The sequence below is a fragment of the Rhineura floridana genome, chromosome 3, assembly GCF_030035675.1.
Source record: "Rhineura floridana isolate rRhiFlo1 chromosome 3, rRhiFlo1.hap2, whole genome shotgun sequence".
Classification (NCBI taxonomy): Eukaryota; Metazoa; Chordata; class Lepidosauria; order Squamata; family Rhineuridae; genus Rhineura; species Rhineura floridana.
This window is the reverse complement of record NC_084482.1, coordinates 25,850,264-25,866,047: the sequence shown is the minus strand read 5'-3', so window position 1 is coordinate 25,866,047 and position 15,784 is coordinate 25,850,264.

Genomic DNA, 15,784 nt, shown 5'->3' with positions numbered 1-15,784 from the left:
GCAAAGGAGGGGGGGGAGAAGTAGATTTGAAAACATACTTCTAATGGTTAGTTAAATCTGGTGACAGGATGACGGTGGCAACGGCGGGGAGCCTCCCCCCAAGTCTTTTGAATATAATGATGTTATTGTTTAGATAGTTTTCCAGTGACTAAGAGACATCCATAGAAACGATGCCCTCCTTCAACTGAGGACAACGCTCCACCCTAACGATGAACCAATATGCAATAGCAGTAATATAAATACTAATCATCATCGCTTCAAAATCAAAACTGGTGTTCTTTTCTGCATTCCAGGCACGTTTTCCTGGAGCCTACCATTCTTACTTCCAAGAAGTATTAATCTAATTCACTATTAATAAGGGACAGTTACAAGTTAATTGGCATTAAAAAGAATTCATTTCAATTTGTTAATATTAAATGAACAGATAGCACGCTTGCTTAAAACCAATTCATGTACAGCTTTCTTTATTGGTGCAATTATGGGAGAAGGAGGGGCCAGGAGAGAAATGCCTAAAGGTCTGGCGAAACGTGTGTAATAGCCTAGGTATGTGTGTGGCCTTGATCAAAGGTGTGCCTTTGATCACATGGGGGCTGCAATAAGAAGTGACATCTTGCATATGTGAAAACTTTAAATGCCATCAGATATGAAACAGCACAGAGGATTTATTACCCCTCAAAGACAATGCTATTCAACAGAGGGAGTTCACATATCCAGCTGCAACTAAGTGTATCAAATAAGTGGATCAAGGAAGTATCAATCTAGTGAAATATATATATGCATGTGTGTGAATTGGACTCAGGTTTGCCCTCACTGTGAACTTAACAATTCAAAGGAATTCTTACACACAAGTACCCCTTGGTTTCAGGCATGCATAGATGCTCCACTTCCCCATCTCAAAATTTGTGACAAAACAGGCCCATAGCCAGCCTAAAAGTTTGGAGATGGGTGTACCAAAAAGTAGCGGTGGTGGTTCTGTAATAAATTTAATTATTATTTTGTTACAAAAAGTTTAGGAGTGAGGAGAAAATTTTAGGGGGGTTGGGCCCCCTACCTCTCCCCGACTATGGGCCTGCTACAAAGTCCCACCATTCATTAGAGAACCTTCCATCCACTGGAAAAAAATCAGGACTGTTTCATAGTGCACATTCATGTACATCACTGGATGGCATCACTTGGTAACTCACAATCTGTGAACTTCCTCCAATGCAAAAGGGTTTTTATTGAAGGTGATGTGAAATCTCTGTGGTGTTTCACACACACAAGTCAGCATGTGATGGTTGCAGTCATCCAGCGATGAGCATGCATGTGTGAATTCACCCTAACTTTTTCAAGATATGAGCACCATGTAAAAATCACTGGAAATTGCTTCTATGGGCTAGTTCACATGTGGATGTTGATCACTTCTATGTACCATAAAAGGAAGACTCGAATGTGTGCATGTGCCATCAACGAGAAAATTTACAGTTGATCTCAGCCCCAGTAAGTTCCAAAGAAGTTGATTCACACATTCAGTTGTGATGAGAAACCATGTGATGTACACACATGTGATGTAGGCTTCCATGGTGGCTATTTCACACAAGTCCATTCTCTGTACCAGCTCACCATGTGGACTACCCCCCCATGAGATGGTCTGCCTCCATACCACTGTAAGCCATCAACGTGTCTTTTGGGTGGTGGCAAGAGACAAGTCACATGGCAGGTACAGAGCCAGATGATCACCTGCTACACATGAATGGCTCACTGCGTGGAACAGCTTCTGCACACAAAGGCAGTTTCAAACAGTCTTTATTGGGGGAGGCATTCTGTGAGTTCAAAGTGGGGCAATTTCATTGTGGGTTGTGAAGACAAGGGAGCCTTTTGGGAGGAAAACACTGGATTAACAATCTCAACTTTTCAATCATCTACAGTCTGCATGATAAACTCCTGAAGCTAGCTTGGGCCCAGTGCTTCCTGCCTCGCTCTAGAACAGCCTTCTCCAACCCGGTGCCCTTCAGATGTTGCTGGACTGAAATTCCCATCATCCCCGACCATAGGTCATGCTAGTTGGGGCTGATGAGAGGACACCAGGTTGGGAAGGCTGTTGAAAGGGCAGAAGGTAAGCGACCAGATAGCCTTTCATCTTAAAGCTAATTTTCATGTCCCTGTAACTGTGCAATCTTATAGGTATCTAAAGTAACTCCTGGGTAAGTGGATATAGCCTTGCTGTTTTAATTACACAATTACTGAACTACTCAGTTAATCTCAGCAAAATATTTCCATTGAAAAGTTCTGCAACGGGGTAACAGGAAACCTCTGTCCATGGGGTTTGACCTGTAATGGCTGTTCCCACATGCAGGTCATTAGTTGATGTTGCTGTCATTGGGTGACAAGCATGCATGTGTGAATGAGCCTAAAGAGGAGGTGGCCAGAAAATGCTCCTTCCTGGTCCAGAATTTGTTGTGAGGTTACCAACTGTTATTATACAGTACAGTCTTATTTTTAGAAAAGGGTCAAATATGGACCAGTGGGAAGTGTGTTAAATTTAGCTTATGAAATGTGGATTTCAATCACTGCTCAGCCACTAAGTTTCTTCTCAGCTCTCATGTCTCAGGCCATGAAATAGGAATGATTGGGACCAACCTCTTAAAACTGATTCCCCCCATTGGCAAACATTTGATACCTTAATTATAGAAGAGATGAATCTGTAACTTCTGTGTGGGGCTTTGTGATGTTCTTGAACAAGATTTGGGACATTTATAGCCAACCCTTATAGGCTGGTCTCATGTGTAGATGTTTCCTGACCACTGGGAAGTCTAATAAAATATTGGAGCCCCACATCCTAGCATTGATTTTATGGGGTGGGGGAGGGCTGCTTCTACTGCTGGAGGAATCCATTAGGCTTCAGTTATTCTCCCCATTCACTTCAGCTAGGATGGCGAGAGATCCTGTTTCCCATCTGTTTATTTCCTCAGATCTAACCTGTGTGTTGCGGAGGGAGATCTTGATGAATACTTACCAAATTCTGTCCCTCTCATTCATTCAGCAGCTCTCTTCCTCGTTGCCTGCTAGCTGAAATCTGAATGCAGATGGGACCTGGAATTCCTGCAATAGAGTAAGGGGAAGAGACCTGGTGGCAAATATATCAACAAACAAGAAGTCAACATGTGCTTCAGTCTTTTGCCTTCTGCAAATACAATCAGAGATGATGGGCCTGTTCTTTGCCAACACACCTGTGCTCTCACACACACATGCAGCTGCCGGGTTATGGCTTTGTGCTAAAGCCACTGGAAGCAAGTTGTGGAATCATTCTTTTGTGGAAGACAGGAGGCACTGAAATAGCTCTGGTCCTAGACCCACAGCGTATCAGGCTCAGCTGTGAATCTTTCTTCCCTCTATCAATGCAAATGAAGGTTGATTCCTCCTTTTTGTTATTCACTGGCTTGTCTGCAATATTTATACTGTTTGATACATTCTGTTTATTGGTTGCTGTAGGCTTCCTTGTGAGGGTTATATCTTACAAAGTGGAATGCACTGTAATCTCATACATTGCAAAGGCCTGGGGGCCAAATCCTGCCAGCCCTTGCTATCTAGCCCTCAGACCTCTCCCACCCCATCTCCCCAGGCCACACTCCTCAAGGGCCCTGCTTTGCATCCAGAGTGTTTTTGCCTGGCTGGAATGAGTTATTCAATTCTGATAATTCCTCTTGCTTGTCTGAATGAAGGGGTGTGTGAATGTATGCAGAAGCTAGCCTACTGTACAAAGCTAAAATTTGCATTAGCTGCTCTCTTTTGTCTCTGGCCCTACCCGTCACTGGCATGATGTGGCCCAGATGGGAATGCCGCCCTTGGGCTGAAAACAGTTTCCCCACCCCTGTTACACAAATCTCACTATGTTCAATGGGCTTACTCCCAGGTAAGTGTGTGTAAGATTGAAGCCTAAATAAATAAAAATGAGTAAATGTTCCTAATGGCCTGGAATGTGGCTTATTATTTGACATGTATGGAAGGGAGGGAGGGGAATGATACATGATCAGGAGCTACAATTTACGTATAGTACTAGCAGAATACCAAATATTTTCAATATATCCCAAGCAGCTGTAGCTAAGATCTGGGCCTTTGAATATACAAAGTGATGACCAATGGCTTTTAATCAAATATTTTTGGGTCTTTCTAAGCAACAGTAGTAGCAAAGTGCACTTTTACACATCACACAGCAAGAAACCTGGAGTTTCCATGTTCAGGTGTATATAGAATTGCAACTAAATCTAGACCTTTTCTACAAGTCCACGTGTTTATGCAAGTATTTTCATACATCTCTTGGTCAAATATTACATTTTTAGGCATACACTGAAGAAAGTAATGCGTGAGGCATTCTTATTCTTTCCTTTGTGCTGATACTGTTGGCAAGATATCCCATCATCACATAATACAGGGGTAGCCAATGTGGTGCCCTCCCGATCTTGTTGGATTCCATCTACCATCAGCCCCAGCCATCATGGCCAATGGTCAGGGATGACGGGAGATGTAGTCCAACAGCATCTGGCGAGCACCACATTGTTTGTCTTATAATATAAAGCAGGATGCTACAGTGGGGAATAGCTTGGCTTTGAGGAACAGCATTTCATCTACAAGATCTATATATCTATCGAGAGAGGTGTATTTTGCATTGGAGATGGAGATCACTATAGGGATAATACAACTAAAGAGAAGCATGTGCTTCCATCTTCACACTGAGATCAAAGGATCCTAAAAATGCTTCCTTTGATTGGATTATACTCAATAGAAAAATCTGGGGGGAAGTTTATGGAATGTCAACAGTGATGTAGGTTTTCCTGAAAATTTTAACTGGACATTTTCCTGAAAATAATTCCCTGTGCAAATTAGGTTCATTTGCATCTGAAAATTTCCAGTTTGCGTGGGAAAAAAAATCTGATATCTTAGAAAGTGATCTAATTTAGTGTGTGTTTTTTACTTGTATTTACTAAACAAAGCTAAAAACTTTGAAATTACTAAGCTTACCTAATATTGTATTTGCAACTGGCATCCATACGAATGAGATTATGAACCAGAAAAAATTCTGTGGAATAAACAAAGCACTGGAAAACTTTCCATGGTACATTTTGTGCCCCATGTCACTGGAAGCAAAGGCTTTGCTGGCCTGACTGTATGGGGTGAGCCCTGTTGGATCTTCTGTTTTGCTACATTTTGTAATGGCTACATAAACACTTCTGCACTGGAGCCAGGCCACTGGAAAGGGCTCCTTGAAAAGTAAAATAAACAGACTTTGGAAAGTGAAAATACCACAAGCAGTGCAACCCTAGAAATAGTAAGCCCTATTGCTTTCAGTGGAACTTATTCCCAGGTCAGTAGGTATCAGATTTAAATCAAAATGGCACAACATATTTTATTAATTTTATATACTGCTTAATTGCCAAAGTGGCTTCTAAGCAGTTTACATATATCAAACCACTTGTACAGATTATACAGCAGATTTGGCAGCTGTGGGGGTGGAGACTCAAAATTTTCCGTTTAACAAAATAGTGCAATTTGAATGGTGGGGGGGAATATGATACTGCAATAACAGATGTGGTATGATAGGAAAGTTGCACCAGGGTTTCATGCAACAACTAACCACTGCTTATTGATGCCACAATCCAGCTATGTGCCTGCTTCTATATGTGAGCACCTTAGCTGGCTCAGGCCATTAATGAGCTAAAAACGTTACTAGAAAGTCCATGTACTTACAGCACGGATACACCACTCCCTTTTTCAGGAGTGTAGTCGTCCAAGGTCTTGGGGGGTCTTAGACCCTTTACTTTTTGGGGAGTAGGGTCCCAGCAGGGACCCTATGTCTCGAACATTCTCTGAGCGGATCAGCATGACAGGGAGTGTGTTGCCACTGAGAAGAGTCTTCTGACTTGCTTCCTTATCCTTTCCTGCTGATTGGAGCCAATCAGAGTGAAAGAAGGTGAATCAGCCACTGAGAAGACTCTTCTCAATAGCTAACACTCCTTTCATGCTGCTTGGCTCCTGGGAACTTCTGTTGTTGTGAAAGAAGGCATAACAAAGATCTCATTCTCAACCCAACAGCAAAAAAAGGGGGGAGGGTGTGTGTCTGTGACTATCATGAAGGGATCCTCCAGTTCTTAATTTGTCACTACATTACTGCTCTTTTTACCAGAGAACTCTGAGAGGTGTAGTTCTGTAAGGGTGGTAGCAGGGGTGTGTGTGTCTAGGGACCAATAACCAAGAATGGTCAACACTTGGCTAAACCCATTTATTTATTACATTTATATCCGACCTTTCCTCCAAAGAGCTCAAGGTGGCATACATGGTTCTCCTCCGCCACATTAAATCCTCACAACAAACCTGTGAGGTAGTTAGACTGAGAGACACCAACTTGCCCAAGCTCACCCATTGAGCTTCAGGGCCTAGTGGAGATTTGAACCCTGATCTCCCAGGTCCTAGTCCAACACACTAATCACTACGGCATACTGGCTCTACAAACTATGATTCCTCACACAGTTAAAGTGATATAAAATGGATCTCAGGCCTAGCATCAGTATCCAGCATTCCCCAGCGGCTGCAGAGCCCTCAGTAGGGCCCACTGCTGACACCTGGCCTGGGCCCTCTTCTAATCCCCCCCCGCCTGGATTTCAGTGATTGCCAAGCAGCTATGGCTAGGAGCACCACATTATTTCCTTGCTGGAATGCTTAAAGCCGTAGAGTGCAGCGGCGTGAGGCAAGGGAAGGTGGCAGGATTTGCTTCCTTTCCTCCCTCAGTTGAGTAAATGGCAGACCCTCTGCCTCACACCTGCCCTTAATATGCTGCTTCATCAAGTCTGGGTTGGATGGCAGTGTGTCATACTTTACAGAAGACTCTTCTCTCTTTGAAGGGCTATCCAGTCCTAGCCCTGTTTAAAGATATGGAATCCTAACAAGGGCCCTTGGACTTGCCCATCAACAGTCAGAACACCTGGAGAGCAGACTGAACAGGGAGACACACAGATCACCTGGTCATAGTCTTCCGCACTATGGTGAGATGGAGCATGTTTCTGTTTCAATTTTAGTCACCAGGTTTTAAGTTTACGTCTATGAATTTAATTCAGCGTATGCAAATCTGAATCCTCTTTTTTGGTGATGCATACTTTTTGTTTTGTTTTTAGTTGTGTTCATTGTAAAAAGTACCTTGGGAGGCCTTATGGCTAGAAGGTGGCACGTAGCAGTCCGAACCTCACCCCAGTAATCGCTGTGTAAGTCCACACTGCACCCTCCATTATCATTTTATACATTGCTGGTAGTTGAAATTCTTAAAAAAAACACAAAAACACTTACTAAGGTAGCCTTTGCCAGCCTGGTGCTCTCCAGATGTTTTGGCTCCCCTAAACCCAAGCCAGTACAGTTGTAGTCTAAAACATCTAGAGGCACCAGTTTGGCAATGACTGTACTAATGTTTAACCCCATGGAACACAGTGGGGCGTACTTCCAAGGAAAGAGGAGGGCCCTGGGAAGTTCTTTGCCTGCTCCATGGGTGTATTTGTTGACTCTGCAAGCGTCTGCCATGCTGGCTTCTGAATCAAGTGTGTTAGTAAACTGACTATAAGGGTTTCCTTCAAAAATGCAACAACTGCAACTTACAGATGCTGAACACGGTGTTTGATCACAATGGGGTTGCTTGTGATGTGCTTATAAAGTGTTGCAATTCAAACATACTCAGCAACATTTCCTTTATTATAAATGGAGAGGTCGTTATGGAAGGATGGAAAAAAGGAGGGAGGGAGGGCTAGGCACAATTAATAATGTTTTTTTTTTTAAAAAAAGCATTCTTAACAAAGACTTTCTTAATTCAGCAGGCATTTTAAGGTAGTTTTCTGTTGTTATGATGAATTTTAATAGTTCTTTTTTAAAAAAATATTTATGCCACTTAGAAATAACAAATATTAAGTGACATATCAATATCTGAAATGCATAAATGAACAAACACTTTATTGGGAGGCAAAGCAAGGGCAATAATTTATCAAGAACCGATTGGGTCCCTATATGGTGGGGGGGGCAGCTGCGGCTCCAACAACCCGTTGTTGGACCCCAACTCCCATCAGCCCCAGCCAGCATGGCCGACAGCCAGGGATTATGGGAGTTGTAGTCTACAGAGCCACACATTCTCCATCCCTCCTGTATGGCATCATCAATTTCCAGGAGCCGGAGAAGACCCTGCAGATCAACAGAAGTGCTGCGTAGGTGGGCTGGCAACTTTACCAGCAACCAGCCCCTAAGCCCACGTACAGCTCCTTCTGCCATCCTTCTTTGGAAGAAAGAACCTGGCACCTGGACAGTGCCATCAGCTGCTAGCGATCAGAAGAGACTGCCTTCCTACACACGCACACACACATACACACACACACTCTCTCTCTCTCTCTCTGTTCCTTTGTGTAGATTTTCACTGTCTGTCACTTTGGGTGCCAATATTAGCTGAAAAGTCTAGAACATAAATGGAAATGGAAATGGACTGCCTTCAAATTGATCCCAGTTTATGGCGACCCTATGAATGAGGTTTTCATGGTAAGCAGTATTCAGAGCAGAGTTTGGAAGATTACTTTTTAAAAGTAATAAATTACAGTTACAGTTACATGGCCCAAAAAAGTAGTAATTACTGTTACAATTACAACTGCTCTGAAAGTAACTGATTACTTTACTTTTCCTCCAAAGTAATCACTACAATTACATTTCAGTTACTTAAAAAAACTGCCTACAAGGTGCTGGCCTTGGCTGCTGCACATCTAAGTAGCTTAAAACAACATTAAAAATAAACACACACATACGGAGGTAGTAGAATAATTCATTTTATCCATACGATAGCAATGGTGGTCTCTCCGCTGGTAAGGGTGGTGGGGAGGGAGGCTGAGGCCACTACTCAGATCTTTGCACGTCAAACCAAGTGCACCCCCCCACTCATCCAGCCAGCATAATCTCTCTCACTTAACTACCTCCCAGACCCTACCCTGCCACCAACTAAGGGACACTCACTCAAGCCAACATTTTCCCCAGAGATGCAAAAAAGTTAAAATACTGCAAATGCTACACAGTAGCCACAGAGGGTGGGGGAGGCCACTTTGTGTGCCAAGTGCAAACACAGTCTTCACTCTCTCTCTTTCTCTCTCTGTCACACACGTTGTCATCTTTCATCTCCACAGTTCTTTATCTCCATTCTGCTGCTGCCTCCTCCTCCTCCTTTATCCATGTTCTTGACCTCCGGATCCTTTTCCCCTCCACTCCATTCTTCACCACCACTATCTGTTTTTTTAAATAATTATTTTCTCCACTCCACTCCACCCTGTCTCACTCTCCTCTTCCTCCCTCGTTGCCTCCTACCCATTCACAGAGCATGAGGAAAGAGAGGCACTGCACAGAAGTACATGATTTTCATCCACAAATCAGAGGAGCAGAAGACTTCCGCTGCCTCCCCCAAGTAATGCCCAAAAGTAATTCCGGAAACGTTACAATTACTCCACAAAATTAGTAAAATTACTCCTAGTTCTATTACAATCAAAATGTAAAGAAATTACCCACTCATTACTCAAAAAGTAATGAATTACAAGTAAGTCGTTACTTGTAACTAGTTACTTCCAAGCTCTGATTCAGAGGGGGTTTACCATTGCCTTCCTCTGAGGGTAGTCCTCTCCAGCTGGCTAGGGCCTGCTCAGCTTGCCACAGCTGCACAAGCCAGCCCCTTCCTTGTCCGCAACTGCCAGCTGGGGGGCAACTGGCCTCCTTGGGACTATGCAGCTTGCCCACAGCTGCACAGGTGGCAGGGCACGTAACCCCTGAGCCTCTCACTGTGGGGGTGATCTTTAGCTGGCCCTTGACACCCAGGAGACACCAGCGGGGATTTGAGCTCACAGACTCTGGCCTCCCAGCCAGGCTCTCCTCCCCACTGTGTTATACCAGCTGTAGAATATGAATACATAACATTAAATAGTCGTAGAAAGAGGAGCTGTCTTTGTTAAATGGGGAAGGTTGGAGTGTATGCCTGTGGGTATGTTACATGAGATTTCACCATATATTTAAATATCTAGCTCATGTTTATTAAAAAGAGGGGGATAGGAAGAGTGCCAGCTTGAGAAAATGAATGTTTTTCAATATCTGTGGATACTCACAAGATATTACACCAGGCAGATGCTTGTCTGCCAACCCCCAGGAGTAGTTTATGATGTATGGGATAAGGCCTTTGTAAAGAAGTTTCAAACCTGAGAGGGTCCCCCACCCCCAGGCTTGGCTCCAACAATCCATTGTGCTGTCCAATAAAACTTGTGTGCTTGATATGATGATGCCTTCACACAAGGAAACAATCAGTTGGGTCCCAAGGTTCTTTTTCAGTGATGGAGGAGTCCTTCTGTCAGAGCAGAAGAAGGGAATCTTTGGATGTTGCCCTCTGCAACCATGTGATAGGAGGGAGTCCCTTGCCCCCAAACAGCATGGTTCTCAAGAACCATTTGGAAACAACAACCAAATATATAATCACTTTTACTTCAATCAAAATGGGAAGAAGTAATAAAAAATAGCCATTTTTTTTCAGTGGCTCAAAATTTGCTTTAACTGGACATTCTTTGGAGGGGGCAGGTTTCCTTTATAGCAACTGGAAGGGTTCCCCTCCTGTAGTTCTTGACAAAATATGCAGGTAGTGAGATAACATAAAATGATAAACATTGTTTTCACCTTCCAAAAACAAACACTTTTATTCAAGATAATAGTATGTCTGTGCATTCACATAAGATATTCCAAATGTTCAAAGCTCTTCACAGATATTATCTCAGTAATTATAGCAACAACCCTCTAAGGTGGGCCAATATTATATCCATATTTTGGATGGTGGCTCGTCATGAATAAATAATGATATACCAGTGGCCACAGAATTGCTGTGAACACACTAGTAGCTAGAGCACAGTGTTTCCATTGGCCACGCATGGAGGGGGAATGGGTTGCTCATTCAATCAGTTGCAAAATCTCTTTGAAGCTGAATTAAAAACACACACTCAGGTGGCTCCCACCAGGTTTTAAGTAAAAAAAAAAGGGGGGGTGACTAGCATTGTGTGCCTCTATTTTCAGAAGAGAGAGGTGGAGATGCACTAGAACTGGCAGAACAGCAAGTGTGTTTCTACCCTTAGTTGGCTGCTGAGGTGAGATCTTAACCAGGAGCTATATAATTTTTAATTTATTTTCACACAAATGTTGGTGTAAAACCCTGGATATTTCAAACAGCAATTTATTAATATAGCTCATAGTAAAACAATTTTCCAGTTTTTAGTTTGCATTCTTTTTGTACTGAACAGGGCCTCCCCCCCCCGTAGAAATTAACCTGATGTCAGTCAAATGAGATCACCATAAGTGCATTTGCAATTATGCTTTGTTTTTCAGACTAGTTTCCAGCCATTCAGCTGTCTAAAGTGCCTGCAAATGTGTGAGAGTGGGGAAAATACCTTGTGTGCTTGCTGCCTCTTTACTCACAAAGCCTAGAGGTTGGAACATGCCCTGGATGATGAAGTGTTTCTAGGGTCTGCAGTGACTGACCACCTGAGGTAGCCATTGACTCTTCCTCAGCTAGGACTATGAAGGTTTCCAGGTTGTGCAGGAACTTTGTATGGGCAACAAGAGTGTCTGACTCCCAGCTTGTGACTCTTGGGGGCAGCTCTCACTCAGTGGCTGGCTAAGTCCCAGCACATTTGCATGCATGTGCATATTCCCTCACTCCAGCATTTTGCCAGGCTTGACTTGGATGAGTGATGGCATACCACATGCACTAGTGCCATTAGTACCTGTGTAGAAGTTCTGTGTGGTTATTGTCATATTTTAAATGTTTTTTTAACCCCATGTGCCAAACACAGTTGCTGACTGGCCCATGGAATGGTGGTATGTAAATGTTTGATGGGTATGGACCAGTGCATGGGATAAGAACCTTTTTCATGATGATGATGTCTTTGTCACTGCTGCAGGCAGGTGGCCAGATTTGCATCAGTGGCCTTACACTTAACCAAGCTGGTGACAATCTTCAGATGGTGAAGGAGCAGCTATGCACTCCTTTTCTCCTCCATGCACAGAAAGGACTGTGTGAGGCAGGAAAAAAACAGTTATCACAAATTTGGATTTGGGGCATGACAAATGATGAAGAGAAACAGCCTCTTCATCAGAATGCAGAGATGAATACAAAACAAGAATGAAACGGTCTCATCTGAGTAGGGATGGGAGATAAATTTGATTCAGCTTGCATTTAAAGGCAAACTTACCTAATGCGCACTTTCTGTAACCATACAAAAACCAAAACACAGTCATCCTTTGAAATTTGCTCCTCTTCTTAATTTTGCAATGCTGTTCTCTAGCCAAGTAATGTGTACACAAATACATATCCTAGGGTAAATTGTGCATAAAAATACACATATTGCAAACAACATACAAAATGCATTCTGTTAGGGAAAAACAGTTTTGCAAAAATGTGCATATTAGGGGAAATTGCATACAGTCGTGTACATTAGGAGAAATCTGCACTAAAATGCTGATGGATTTTTTTAAATCTTTTTTTCCACAAGTTGATATGGCCATGTGGAGAACAGAACTTAAAAATAAGACATTGTGGGAAACTGAAATTGACAGATTCGCCCATCCCTACATCTGAGCACCTGGTACGCCTGGAGATTGAGTGACTTCTTCTTCCCCTGCATTGTGGGTGATTCTCTACCGTGGGATTTGAGATAATTTGTGTTTCTGTCATAAATATGAAAGTCTCTTTGAATAAAAATGGCCATTGTAATGCTAAAATTATGTAGGGCACATTTCCCTTCCATTTTTGGCAAGGAACCAGACAAGTGTGGCACTCTCAATGTGGCTGGAGTGGCAACCCTTCCTGTGGCTCTCCAGCTAGTTATAAGGGCAACAAGGAAGTCCTTTAGATTTGTGGCCCTTAAGCTACACCACCACAAAACCTATTTTGCAATATAAATGTGGCTGCCACCAAACCTATTTTTCACATACCCCAATGTTATTGTTGTTCTTTGGATCCAAAGATACTCTTCTGCTAAATCAATGATTCTTCCACTTGTGGAGAGCTGTTTCTGACTGAGCAGAAGAGCACTGTGTGAAAAAAGTGCTTCTGGAGTGCGTTCTCCGAATGTGCATGTTCTTGCATAAAATTTTGCATAAGCTCATTCTCAAGAACTTTTTATGCTTAACTAGAGTTTTAAGTACCACAGCTTCTGCATTTCTTATTCAGTGGGTTTTTTTGTACTGCAACACAACCCATAATACATTGTGGTGATGCACTATGTGAAGTCTTTTCCAACCTTTGTGCAAGAGTTTGGAATGGTACTAATGCATTTTCTCCTTTCACTCACAGTTCTGTGTATCATCATCATGAATTTTGTGTTGTATTATATATTATAACTAATAGGCAAAAAACCTTGCGGTTTAAGAACATACCTATAGCCCACAGCTATTCTATCAAACTTTAAAAAGCAGGGAAATTGGGCAGCTATAGTGAATGCACCAGGGGAGCAGGAGACCTGACCTCCTCTCTGAGATATTGGACTGCCCTACAAATTGGTCAAAATGCAAACACCATTTGGGTTGGTCTTTCACAGTCCAATCCACTTCCTGTGTAGCTTGGAAGAATTTGGTAACGTGTGCCTCTGAGCATATGGTGAGTGGTGGCAACACTTGCCATCTCCAAAGACAGATAATTATATTTTTGTATGTTTGCTGGTCTTCTTACTTTGCTTCTTTCCTGTGTTATTAATGTTTCTACAGAGAATCTACACTAGAAAATTTTATTTCCCTCATTATTCATCCCAGAAATCTGTGTCAAATTTATTTTTATTAATTTCAAAGCCTTTTTATTGGTCAGTGTTATATGATGGTGAACACAGCCTTTTGTGTTTCAAATTGGAGGATATGTTCTATTTCTATTTTGGGTGCATTAACTGTTAATCCGAAACTGCAGTTTGATGAAAAATCAGACTGATTCCAATATGTTGCTACTTCAGCAATAACTCTAGCTGTTGGAAAAAAGAAGATGCATATTTTCAGCCTGCTATGTTTAAACCACTTCATTTAAAGCAAGGTGGGCACAGTCAATTAAAAACATAGAGCACACCTAGCATTTTGCTAGAATATATTTCACCTCCCACTGTTTTATCTTGTGCAAATTCAGACGCTCCTGAGGTCCACTGGAGACTATTCTGCAGAAGTCAGTGCCATTATTCCACAATTATGTTTAGAGATTTTTTAGCATAAAATTTGCAAAGAGTTCCTGTACTTCACATATTCACAGAAATAGAAACAAAAGAAAATGATTTCCTATAGGAAACATCACTAAAATTGCAAAGGAAATCAGACATATTCAAAGTGACCATCTGAACTATATCAACTGTCTTAATAATGTTGCTTCCTCCCTGCTAAAACAAGATCAGCACAGCACATGTCTTCTTTCTATTATTTGGGCTGATTGCAGGTGTTGCCACCACTCACCATATGCTCAGAGGCACATGTTACCAAATTCTTCCAAGCTACACAGGAAGTGGATTGGACTGTGAAAGACCAACCCAAATGGTGTTTGCATTTTGACCAATTTGTAGGGCAGTCCAATATCTCAGAGAGGAGTTCAGGTCTCCTGCTCCCCTGGTGCATTCACTATAGCTGCCCAATTTCCCTGCTTTTTAAAGTTTGATAGAATAGCTGTGGGCTATAGGTATGTTCTTAAACCGCAAGGTTTTTTTGCCTATTAGTGAATTTCCCTGCTTTTTAATCTGGGAGGTAAGAAATGGGATCCTGTCCAAGTTTGCTGAGAATGGATAGATCATTTGCATGCTTATTGAGTTCAATGGGATTTACTCCCCTGCAATCATGCTTAAGATAGGTGAAACTGACCACAGAGGATGAGGAGGGGAGGAGGAGAGGAGGAGGAGGAGGGAGGGGAGGAAATGCAGAGGGGAGGACTGGGAGGGGAGGAGGCAGGATGGAGAGGGGAGGAGGAGGACAGGTTTGATCATGTGCATGTTTATTAAATTCAGTGCGATTTACTCCCGTGCAATCATGCTTAGGATAGGTAAAACTGACCGGAGGAGGGAGGGAGGGAGGGCTGGAGTGGGCAGGGGAGGAGGAAGGGAGAGGAGAGGAGAGGGGAAAAGCAGGTCTGATCATTTGCATGCTTATTTTCAATAGGATTTACTCCTATGCAATCTTGGTTAGGATAGGAAACACTGACCATGGGGGAGGAGGAGGGGGAGTGGGAAGGAGCGTATTGGAGGGGGGCAAAGGAAGGTGGAGGGGAGATCAGGATTGATCATTTGCATGCTTATAGAGTTCAATGGTATTTACTTCCGTGCAATCATGTTTAAGATAGGTAAAACTGACCATGGAGAGGAGGAAGGGGAGGAGGGGGAAGGGGAAGGGGAAGGGGAAAGAGGGGATTGGAAGGGGATGGAGAGTGAGGGGCAAAGGAAGGGGGAGGGAAGGGGCAAGAAGAGGGGATAGGAGGAAAGAGAAGGGAGGGTGGGTTTGATCATTTGCAAATTTTTTGAGTTCAGTGGGATTTATTTCTATGCAATCATGTTTGAAAATGGACTGCCTTCAAGTCAATCCCCACCTATTGCGACCCTTTGAATAGGGTTTTCATGGTAAACAGTATTCAGAGGTGATTTCATCATTGCCTTCCTCTGAGGCTAAGAGGCAGTGACTGGCCCAAGGTCACCCAGTCAGCTTCATGGCTGTGTGGGGATTCGAACCCTGGTTTCCCAGGTCGTAGTCCAACACTGACCCAGGG